This window comes from Lissotriton helveticus, chromosome 2_2 (assembly GCF_964261635.1).
Source record: "Lissotriton helveticus chromosome 2_2, aLisHel1.1, whole genome shotgun sequence".
NCBI lineage: Eukaryota > Metazoa > Chordata > Amphibia > Caudata > Salamandridae > Lissotriton > Lissotriton helveticus.
This window is the reverse complement of record NC_136060.1, coordinates 173,149,968-173,162,431: the sequence shown is the minus strand read 5'-3', so window position 1 is coordinate 173,162,431 and position 12,464 is coordinate 173,149,968. Positions and strand designations below refer to the sequence as shown.

The window sequence follows — 12,464 nt, the reverse complement described above, 5'->3', positions numbered from 1 at the left end:
GAGCCTTGAATAGAAGAAATTTCCCCATAGCAGACAGACTTTAGGACCCACTGGGTCAGAATTATCACCAGTTGCAAGGTCCAGTTCTCAATCTACTCAATTACAGCCCTGAATAAGTTAAGGGTTTCATACCCCATTGACGAAACACGTATTGACTGGCTCGCAAATCAATACACCATTAGAAATCAACACTTCAAGAAAGAATACCTTTGTCCTTTATCCTTGTTCAAACAATAACTTACTGTATTGTTTTCCACTCATATTGTTGTTGTTCATTGACGGACCTTGGGCCATAATTGAGGGTTTAGGGGTTTTTCCCTCACCTGCAGTACCTCATTCAATGTCCGTAACTGTGCAAACTCCACGCTATTTGGCGAGCGCCACTTAAAAACCTGTGATAAATGAATACCCTCTTAAGTTTCCTGTTACAAATTGAGAGTGGAGAGGCAAGCATGAGCATTCAAATGGCAGAGAATATACAACACAAGTATGAGAGAACAGAAAGACTACACAGGAAAGAAAAGGCAAAGTGGTGGGTGGCAGTCTCTCCTTCAGAAATATATTGCTTGTGGGTGGTTCTGATGGGGTCTTCATATCTTTACAGTTCCACTCTTTGAGAACAGGATCCAAATATGGTCCAAGAATGGGCAGATAATTCAAGCAACTGTTCAATGGGAATGTAGGCCATCCTAAACAAATATGCCTGTAAAACAGAAAAGAAATCCTTGAAGAAATAGAACAACTAAGTGTGAAATTGAAGGAACTTAACTCTGCAGAATTATTTGATGATTTCATATACAAAATGCAATTACGCTTAGACAAGCCTGAAGAAGAGATAGAACAAAGAAACAAATAAACCTTCTACGTGATTACAATGATTACAAGTCAGGGGAAATCTTGACATTTAACAAGAAGTATGATCACCCTCACAGGGAAGACAACTAAAAAAAGATCAGAATAGCATATCGGGGGAGGCGTGGAGGGGGGCGGGGGAGGCGTGGCTTGGCAAGCCAGCATGTTGGACGTGTGCTGAGTGAGCTCCGTCCAGCCCTAATCTTTATCCTTCATTGATCCTGCTCCTCCAGCCGCAATACCCTCCATGCAGCTGCTCCTGAGGTGTAGCAACCTGGAGCTGCACACCAGGGCGATTCTGGACTCGCGCCATGTCCTGAGGCGGCGACGATTGCCACTGAGGCCTGGAGATAGTGTGGAAGCTGTGCTCTCGCGTGCAGCTTTGTTGGCGTTCCCCGGTGGGGGGGGGGGGCGGAGCTGCAGTGGCTGGTCTGCCCTTCTGAGGAGTGCTGTGAGGGATTCCCACATACCTGCCGGTGCCTGTCCTTTCCCTCACACCTCGCAACCCACGGGGCTGATCCTCCTCAGATCTGACCATGAGGGAAGTGTGTAGGAGGCCAGAGAGAAGCTCTGGTGAGTCACTGCCATTTCTGTGGTGCCCCAGGCCGTGGAGTGATTGGCCTCCCTCCAGCGTAGTAGACTCTTCTCTGGTGGCCTAGGGCCCTGCGAGTGGCATCTGGAGCCCTCTGGGGCCTGTGACTTTCTGTGTGTGTGGGTCTCCTCCCCCCCCCATAGGCCTGTACGGGGGCTCGGTGCCATTTTCGGGCTGCACGGGGGAGTGGACTGGTGACCCCAGTTGGATCGGTATTCTGCTTCCCCCGGTAGTCTTGGGGGTGCCTCCTAGTGGGCCTGCAGACACTAGTGGAGACTCCCTGTCCCCCCCGCTCGGCCTGCAGTCAGCGGCCCTTGGGTCGCGGGGCCTAGAGTTTCGGCCTAGTACCTTGTTCTCTGGACACCCCAGCCTCCCTCCCACACGGGTTGGATACGGGGGCTCACCTGCCTTGAAGACGCTGCCTGGGAGTGCGGAGCGGCGATGCTTGACATTTTGGGGCCCGGACACATGGGCGTGCCCACCTGCGTGTCTCGTCACTTGCGGGGGGCCAGTGGGGCTCTCCTGCCCACTATAAATGGCCAGTCGGGACAGGGGGGTCCCTCCTTTGGGGCGGGCATTGCCGCTTGGGTCCATAGTGGTGGCCCTGTAGTGTGTGTCCAGCCCTGGGCCCTGTCTCAACGGTGGTCGCTTCGGCGGCCAGATCGTGCCACGTGGGCCGCTGCCCGGCACCGTTGCTACATCTGCAACGTCCGTATCGACCCCACCTTCAAAGAGCGGGATCGCTGGTGTCCGACCGATTGTTATCTGTGCTGCAAGAGAACATTTGGCCAGCCATGACGAGGGATAGGACAGGTGGGGGCTCATCCAAGCAGAACATGCTGGATGAGTTCGCCGGCCCTGAGGCCTCCACGGCAGCATCAGGGGGGACCCCAGGAGATGTGCCTGACAATGCCCCCTCCTGGCAAGTATTACACAGTCCAGGGACGCCCTTGATGCCAAGATCAGGTGGTAGGATCCGATGTTATGCTACTGTGCCAAGACCTGCGGAATGCTGTGGTGCGCATCACCGAGACCGAAACAAGAATCTCTGGGGTGGAGGACGTAGTTACCACTCTGCAACAGCGAGTGACCTCCTTGGAGAGCGCCCTGCGGGGCCTGGCGTCAAGAGTGGAGGATGCTGAGGGACGGGCGCAATGCAATAATCTCCGCTTTGTTGGTTTTCCGGAGGGATGTGAGTCTGGAGATATGAAGTGGTTCCTTAACCAGTGGCTGGAGAGCTGGCTACCCCGGGAATCCATCTCCCAAAACTTTGTCGTTGAACGTGCTCACAGGGCCCTGATGCAGAAACCCCCGGCGGGGGCTCGCCCGAGGCCCATGATTGCAAAATTACGTAACTATCACGACCGAGACGCTAGCCTGAAACAGGTCAGGGCCAAAAAACCTCTGCTGTATGACAATGCCCGCATTCTGATTTTTCCTGACTATACCAAGTTGGTTTAACAGCAGCGGCAATCATTTCTAGCGGCTAAGGCCCGCATTCGAGAGCTCAAGCTTCCATATGCCTTGCTTTACCCGGCCCGGTTGTGGGTCGTCTATCTTTCTCGTACCCACTTTTTTAATTCCCCAGAGGAGGTGTTTCCGTGGACGGATGAGACGGTGCAGCTGCGCCCTCATTTGCCGCCCAGGAGAGACTCTGACTCATCCTCGTGTCGGGTGGCTCGGAACTTGCCTAAGGTCAAGGGGAAGGATTCCAGGCGCTCCAGGTCCAGACGGCGATCCATTTCCGGCGATGCCCCGTCACATGCGGGATCTGCCTCACGACAGGCTGCACCAGCTGATTAATTAACACTAGTATCGAACACTTAAAGACCCCAGGTTCTTCGAATTGGCGGGAGGAGACTGAAGACGTCCGGTATCTCTGCTGGACATTCACGGACAGGGATAGGGCCAGTGGACGTTGGGCTGTAAGTTGGGGATCCATTGGCGGGTGAGGGGTGGTACCTCCTGCTGGGGTCAGCCTGCTCTGCCTGCCACGACAGATACTTCACTGTTTTTGAGGTATAGGGGGGGGACTGGTTGGGTTGTTCTGGGGATTTGTTCTTAATCGCACTGTTCCATTACATGTCGGGGCCTTGCTGCGCTCCTTTTCTTGTGCCATCGGTGTCCTCCATATTTACGAAGCCCCTAAATGGCTGCTATGTCGGGTAGACTGTCAGATTCTGCGGGGTCCCTGCAGATACTGAGCTGGAACGTTAGGGGGGTGCTAGACAAGATCAAACGTGGAGCAATCCTCAAGCAAGCCAGCACCGATATTTTAGTGCTGCAGGAGACACACCTCATGGGGACGAAGGCACTGGGCTTTGGCTACATACATGTGTTTCACTCGTGTTGTGTACGAGGGTCCTGGGGAGTCGCAGTCCTGATACACCGCCGAGTTCCCTACACTCACATCAAGATGTGGGGCGACACGCAGGGCAGGCACCTTTTCCTTCAGGGCACGGTTGGTGGCGAGACTGTGATTTTGGGAAGTGTCTATGCCCCACCGCCATTGTCCTGGGGACTGGTGGAGAAACGTGTGACATTATGGGCAGACATTCCAGAGGGCCTGGTGGTGGTGGGTGGGGACTGGAATGATGTGATAGAGTCCAAGACCGGTGGAGGCCTGGTGGGGCCCCTGAGGCTCATCACCCCACCAAACTCCATTCCCTGGTGATGGGCCTAGGCTGGGCTGACCTCTGGCGCAGGTTGCATGATACGACTCAGGGCTACACATATCTTTCGGCGGTCCATGACTCCTTCTCCTGCATTAACTGCACCTTTGTTTCTCAGTGGGTCACCAGCACCAGCAGGGTGGTGGCTGCGGATATTCTCCCCCCCATGGACTTTCGGACCACTCGCTGGTGGCTATTATCCTGCGCGCCAGATTGAGAAGTGGGCCATTTCTGTGGCACCTCTCGACCTGGAACATCCAGAATGAAGACTACAGGGAACACATGGAGGAGGCCATTGATCAATATTTATCATGTAATGTTGGGTCGGTGCGTGCAGCAGAATCTCTTTGGGAGGCAATGAAGCCCAACCTCCGCGGGGTGGAATCTCCTGTGCTGCAGCCCGCAGGGTGCGTAGGGAGTCTCTTATTCAGGCTGAAGCTGCACTTCTGGAGCTGGAGAGGCATAGCAGGGAGGAGGGGGAGGCGGCTGGTCCGCCGCCAACTACTGCTCGTGCAACAGGGCTACTCATCTCTTATGCTTGATGACGCCTGCCAGGCTTGGTTGACAACCCGGAGCAGGATCTACCAGTGGGGAGACAAGTCGAGCAACTACTGCATAGATTGTGTCAGGGATTGTCAGGCTCCTTAGTTCTCCCAGGCATTATGGGACCGGATGGATCACCTATATTGGACCCATCGGCCATTACAGAGAGTTTTGCGGCATACTATGCAGACCTGTACGCTCCTAAGGAATGCCTGCCGGCAGATGTGATAGGCCGTTTCCTGGATGACTTCCCGCCTGGAGCCTGTCGCGAAATCTGCACTTTTGTAAAAATGCCCCGATTTTTACAAAAGTGCCCACGTAATTGAAGGAATGCAGGGAAAAGGTTTATGAGGGGTCATAAGGGCTTCATGTAAATAGGCATTTTTAAATCTTTATTATTGTTAGAGTTTAAGTAGAGTGACTTGGGTTTGCAGGTAACCCAAATGAGACTTATCCAATATTCCACTGAAATTAATGCACTGATTAGCTGAAGTTTGTTTCTTTTGTACAGAACATACTCCTATAAAGATGTGATTGCCACTCGAGATATTCATGTGTACGGTTTATTGAATTTTCAATGTTTTTCTTATTTGTAATTCAAAGTGGTGGCCCTTTATTCTTGATACGGAGACGTCTGTGTGGGATGGTATATGAAGGATGCACACATCACCCTTACATAACACTACTTATGTCCACAAATCAGGCACCAAAATAATATTCTTTTTCACAACACAGATTAGTTCTAAAGGAGTAAAGAATTACACCTGCTCCAGAGAAAGGAACACCAACAGAAATCAAGGGCTGCACCTCCAAGGAAGGTTGAAGACGACCTGAGAGGAGATTGAATGGAGGTGGAAGTGGCATAGGTTTTGGAATGACAGGTGTTCAAACATGGAGAAAATATGTTTTATGAGTTTGTTCTAAAGTCACGATGCAATTAGAGATGAAAGCAGGCGCTAAATCTGGATCTTTTATAAAGTTTGTCTCTTCATGACATTATAGGAGCAGAATTTCAGTATGGAGAAATGTTTCTGGGGTAAGCCCTACAAAACTATAAATGGTATGCAACTAAAGCACCGCTCCCATTGTGCTCACAGCTCAGGTACTGTGTAATTTAACATTATCTTCGGAGATTTTGGTGGTTTTGTGTGGATGTGCATATGTAGGTGGCAGAAAAATAAAATTCAACTCAAAGTCCAGGGTTGGGGAAGGAAAACAGTGTCCTATCACAGTCTTTTATTTTGGCTCCAGGACTTCAGCTTGCCTCCACACCTTTGTAGTACTTTTGAAGACTTTTATGGAGGCAGAGCATGGGTCTACTGGGTAGGAATATTTATGGAAATGGTGAGATTTAGAGGTATGGGATAATTTAGGGAGATGTGGAATAGTTGTAGGAGGTGGAAGAATTGGGTCACAAGAAGACATTGGGTGGACTTTAGGACAGTGTGTGTGCTTTGAGTGGGGTCAGGTGGTGGAATGAGGTCATAGGCTGGAATGGAGGTACAAGGAAGAATAGGGGCAGGTGTGCTGGAACCACTTGTGTCAGAGGAGGTATTAGACCTCCCTGTGTGGCTGACAGGGCAGAGAGCATATCTTCCAGGATGTTAACCAGTTTAGACAGTTGCTGAGTTAGATTTGCTTTAATACACTTGGAAACTGTGGCTCTTCATCCTGTGATTCTGGGCAAGTCACTTAATCTCCCTAAGCCTATAAACAATGCATGTGTTTGTGTTGTAATTGTGTAGTGTGACTGGTGCGCATGTGAAGACCTGTAATTGTGTAGTGTGACTGGGGCGCATGTGAAGAGCTTCAATACCTTCGGGTCAAGTTGGAGCTATAATTAAAAAAAACTACAGAAGAATGCACTAGGAGTTTAAAACTAAAAACAAAGTCTTAACATAAGGAAAGACAAATAGATACCCACTTACTTGCTGATTTGTACAGAGTGAAACCAGAAAATCTGGATAAAATCGTGGCTTCCAGGCTGAAATTGTGTGATCTTAGGCAAATATTTAATTTCACTAAGGTAGGTTCTGGAATGCCATCTCCTATGGGATGCTACCAGGCCATCTTTGATGGGCTTCTCAGAACCTATACTAAAGCAAATGGAGGATTGCATTTCCAAGGGATAACAGCCTTCACCTGTGGGCTGCTTCCTCTGTTCATATCCCAGGTTGCTTATTTCAAAGCGGAATACTCTGCTAAAACACTTTGCATTGATTTAAGGCTGAAAATGAATGATTATGAGTAAATTAAAGTGCAGCAAAAATACTGCTAAATTGCCATATTTGTGCAGCTAAATTTCCATATTTGTGCCGCTAAATTTGCTAATCCATGCCGCTATATCCTGGGGGGTCTGCCTGTCGGACGATGTCAGTGAGGAGTTAGACCGTCCACTTACGGAGGACGAATTGGGTGCCGCCCTTGGGGAGTTACATCCCAGGAGGGCTCTGGGTCCCAATGGTTTCCCGGACTCATTTTTTAAACGGTATTTCCTACAGCTCGGCCGTCATTTCCATAAGGTGGTGGAGGAAGCCAGAGAGCGGGGTCGTCTGGCCAGTGATTGGAGGCATGCAGAGGTGGTGGCCTTTCACAAGCCTGGTAGACCTCCCGAACACCACGCGTCCTATCGCCCTTTTTCCCTATTTAACGCCAAAGCCAAGGTCCTGGCCAAGACACTGGCCAACCGCCTCCAGCCTCACATTTACTCCCTAGTATATCTGGGTCAAGCAGGGTTCATGCCTCAGCAGGCGACCCGTCATAATATTCGCTGGTCACGCATAGCTATTGCGAAAGTCAGGGGCCTGGGGGTGCGTGCGGTGCTTCTGCTTACAGATATGGACCGTGCCTTTGATTCATTGAGTTGGGAGAATGTATTTGGCCTTCTGCACAGGTTGAACTTAGGGCCTCACTTCCTGTCTTATCTTACTCTACTGTATACTGACATAACGGCGTCTGTACCTGTGGCGGGTTCTGTCTCATTGGGTTTCTCCATTGGTCGGGGCACCAGATAAGGGTGTCCACTGTCTTCATATTTGTTTACCTTGGCCATGGAGCCCCTGGCTGCCTGGGTGCAGATTGACGCTCAAGTGACCGGTCTAGAATGGGCTGATAGTTGTCAGATCGCATTGCCCTGTACGCAACGACGTGTTGGTTTTTTCACCAACTTAGACAGGACTGGCCCGCGGCTGTTGCGCATCATGCATGTATTCTGCGAGACCTCCCGCCTCTACATGAACGAGCGGAAGTCTACCCTTTGGGTCTTGGGCAAGGGGGGTGATCTTGGTACATGGGCCTCCACAGTGCAGGTGGTGCATGGGGGGATGAAATATCTGGGCGTGTTCTTATCCAACTCGCAGCCAACTTCATGGGACAGAAACCTGGTGCAAGTGTGGGATAGGGTGCGGGAGGATGTTAAGGCTTGGTCCCACATGCCTTTGTCTATTTATGGTCGCTCAGCCATCTTCAAGATGGTCTCGCTTCCGCGTCTACTATACCAGCTGCAGAATCACACATATCCTATTTCCCCTAGGTTGTTCCGTCAGGTTAATAGGGCCTTGGGCCAGTTTTAATGGGGTGGCAGGGCATCTAGGGTGGCCCTACGTACCTTTTTCCAGTCCACATATTGTGGGGGGCTTGCGACTGCTGATATTCTTTCGTATTATATGGCTTCGCACCTGTTGGTCCTTAATGAATGGTGGTATGGAGATAGGTCTGATCCAGCGTATGCTGTGGAGCGACGGTGTATGGGTGATCACCCGCTACATACGCTCCTATACTCCACGCCTCTGCAGTGCTCTTTACCGACTGCTACACAGCTTGTCTTTCAGATCTGGAGACAGGCGTTGTGGAGGATGGGTTGGTGAAACCGCTTGACCTGGGAGACCCCTTTGTGGCATAATGGACTCCTGTCGCAGCTGGCGGCCTTGCCTGGATTCGGCGACTGGGATGCAATCGGGATCTCTACCTTGGGGGATGTTATGCTGGGACCCGTCTTGAAATCCTTACAGGAGTTGCAAAAGGTTTTTCAAATGCCACGTACCCAATTTTTTTAAATATCTGCAATTTCGGCATGCTATTTCCCCCAGCTTGGTGGAACTAGAGGTGCTGGCTGACTTCAGTCCGGTGGAAGCGAAAGTGTTCATGGGAGATTTGCAGAATCACAAGATCTCCAAAATGTATCAATCCCTCGTCACACATAGTTCCCCCGCCTTGCAGCATCTCCGAGAAGCCTGGGAGGGATGCGGGCTTGCTAGAGTAAGAAGATTGGGCAGAAGCCCTAGCTTCCCCCTGTGGGGCGGCCATTGCAATGAGGCTTTGACTTATCCAGTTTAAATACCTCCACAGGTTGTATTTTACTAGAGTCAGGCTGTACAGGGCGAGTTTGGTTGCTTCCCCGGTGTGTCTTCGCTGCATGCATGAAGAGGGCACCTTGCTTCATACCTTATAGGACTGTTTCGCGCTGGCACGGTTCTGGCGGGGAGTAATGACTTGCCTGTCAGAGGTTCTGTGTTGGGATCTCCCTTGTTCACCTAAGCTGGTTCTCCTGCACGTTATGGACGATATCGAGGGCAATGTCTACGAACATCATCTTATGCTCTTGGGTTTTACCTTGGCCAAACGTGACATTGCTAGGACCTGGAAGGCGACAGTGGCGCCATCTGTATCTGCCTGGAAGTAAGGCCTATACTATGTTCCAGCCCAGCGCTCGCACCGGCTCTAATCTCTACCCTTTTCTCTGAGGCGTCCTTTGTGTGCACTTGGTGGGATTGAAGCGTCTTGGAAGTGTACCGTAGTGAGCGTAGGATTGTGGCTTTGACTGCACATATTGATCTTGCATGGTTGACCGTGCGATGAGGGAGGCGTTTGGGAGGGGTGTTGTATGTTTTTCCTTTTTATTTTGATTTAACTGCAATTCCTTTTAGCATTCTTTTATGTATACGAGAAAAGTGTAAAAGTCATGATAATGTATATTGATGCTACGGAAGTCTCTGTGTCACAGAGCTCCGCTCTCTACGTGCTTTAGAGTAATAAAATATGTTTTTTAAAAAAAGAATAACAAATCGGGGGAACACCCAAAAGAGATTACTTTGTCAGTGATCCATCTGAAACGAGTTGTGTCTTGGATGGTAGTCGAAAGCTGCATGAGATCAAGCACCTTTGTGTTTAGAAGCAATAATTCACAGGAGTTCACATTACTAAACAGAGGCAGGCCAGAACCATGGGCAGGAACTGGCTGTCTAAAAGAAAGTGGAAGGGGCAAAAATGGAACAACAAAGCAAAGCATAAGAGAAGGAACAGATTAAGCCACCCCAGTCAGAAGGAAGACGAGGCAAAAGCAGACAAAATGAACTGCACACAGATGAATGTGGTAAATGTATGCTGACTTATTTTAAGTGAAACTAAGATAGTACTGTTGTCATTAGATTTTCTTTTTGCCCCACTCACGGCTTTAATTACACACAAAGCAGGATTGATTTGTTCAATTTTACAAGACAATTGAAATTGAAGAAGCGGTTTTCCACCAAACTTGACAAAGAGATCACTAATGTATCAACATCACCTACTCCCAGCAAATGACTCATTAGTGATATAGAAATGTTACATACATTGCCAGACCTAGATCCAGAAATCGAGGTCAGAGAAGAACCAATTCTTAATTTGGCTAATAGGGATATTCCTTTGGTTTTAAGTTGTCCTAGTGTATATAGACCCAAATCTTCATTCCTGCCAGCATTGCCACACATGGCAATTGATGTGTTCGAAAAGGGAGTCATTAAGGATTCAAAGAAATTAAGGTTTTTCAAGCACCACAATAACTTCAATGTTACTCTTGACCAGCAACGAGCACCTTAGGAGTTACAAAAAGAGGACAGTATATTTATACAACAATCAGATAAGGGAGATAACATTGTGGTATTGTCCCAGGATCAGTACCCAGAGGAAGCATATAGACAGTTAAACGATGTAGCCTGCTATGGAAAAAATGGGCAAATCTGCATTCATACATGCCAACAAGCAATATTAGGATAAACTAGAAAGCTGGAAAGACCACAGCCTCATAGAGTGGGGGCAGTATACATTTTTAAAATGCAACCACCCAAGACACTAATCTTGTACTAAATTCCAATAATCCACAAATATCAAGTAAATCCCTCAGGCTGTAGTATCATCCATTGGGTGTTTAGTAAACAATGCATTAAGGTATATTGATTACTTTTTTAGGTCCTTTTTGGAAACCTTATCATCATATAGCCAAGACAGCACAGATTTCTTAAGGATAATTGATGGTGTTTACTGGGAGGTTGGCAACACAATGTTAACATTAGATGTTTATAATCTGTATACCAGTATACATTAGAGAACATGCATATATATCTGGGAGGATGAGGGGTCAGATTTGCTATTCTAACTCCAGTCCAACTAATATTAGCAAATTACATATATTGCGACAGGAGCAGATTTGCTCTTCTAACTGAAGTCAACTCACATTGGGAAAGTGCCTTTATTTGTGTGGGAGGACAGATGTTCAGATTTACTATTCTAACTCCAGTCTAACAAACACTGAGGAAAGAACTTATATTTGAAGGGGGGATAAGATTTACTACTCTGGTCCCACTACAATAAACATAGTGCATATGCTTAGGTGGTGAGAGTTACTATTCTAACTCCATTCCAAGACACAGTTAAAGGCATTAAGGCATCCTGTCAATTTTTGTGTGCAAGGTCTTTATCCATGTTAATGCATACCAAATTAAGACAATACATGATGTGGCTTTGTCTGACTAAAAACGTCTTAATCTTTGATTACCAACATCACAAACAGATCCAGGGTGCTGCAATGGAGAGCTGCTTTGCGCCCAGGTATGCACATTTATTCATGGACCAATGAGAAGCGTAGGTCACCAGCAACATCACCGCATACAATGCCCATGTGGTACTCTAGATAAGGTACATAGATGATTTGTTTGTCATTTGGAAAGGATCAGAAAGTTCAATCAAGAACTTTGTAAAAACACTAAATTTATGTGTAACATTAATAACAGATCAATAGAATATCTGAACTTGAAAGTATTTGTACTGGATGACAAACTGCACTCAAAGTTGTATAATCAAAAAACAGCAGGTAACAGTTTATTCCATGCCTCCAGTGTACATCCTACTAATTTGATAAACAGTATCCCTTATGGAGAGCTTTTGTGAGAAAAGAAAAATTGTAGCTCTGAAAAAACATATGAGGCAGAGAAGGAAATCATGATTGCCAGGTTGTTAGAATGCGGCTATAGCCGCAAAACTATTTCAACAGCTGTTCGGAAACTACTGGCAGTAGAGAGACAGAACTTGTTGAGACCAGTTAGAGATAAGAACAAACAGATTGGCCAATTAGACTTATCACCGGATTCAGCAACAAGGCACATCACATAAGAAACATTCTTGAAAAACATTGTAACACACTGAACAAATACAACATCTTGGCCAAGTATGTGGACTCCTACCATTGTGGACTTTGCAAAATACCTTGGAATAACCCTTGACGGCAGCTTGAACATGCGGGCCATATCAATTCAATGGCCAAAACTGCCAGATTTCACCTGAGTTACCTAAGAAACCTGAAACCCTTCCTCGACACTTCCGACCTAAAAACGGCAATCCAGGCACGACTCGAATATGGATGCCCTACTCTCGCAGGGCTACCCAAGAACTCTCTGGGCCCTTTGAAAGCCTGCCTTAACGCCGCCGCCAGACTCCTAACTGGCTCAAAGAAATTCAACCACATTCCTCCGCATCTTAAAGCTCAGAACTGG

At 48.1% G+C, this 12,464-nt stretch overlaps 1 protein-coding gene across 3 annotated transcripts in view; it reads right to left on the bottom strand.

The window, feature by feature from the left end:
• PHOX2B (paired like homeobox 2B) overlaps positions 1-12,464 on the bottom strand; it is a 488,291-nt gene that overhangs the window by 334,792 nt on the left and 141,035 nt on the right. The window contains exon 6 of one of the 3 annotated variants that reach the window (XR_013608334.1): positions 268-703. The exons of the other annotated variants lie outside the window; for them this stretch is intronic. The gene's annotated coding sequence lies outside the window, so the exon portion shown is untranslated. Of the gene's footprint in view, positions 1-267; positions 704-12,464 lie in introns of those variants that run through there. 3 annotated transcript variants of the gene reach the window in all.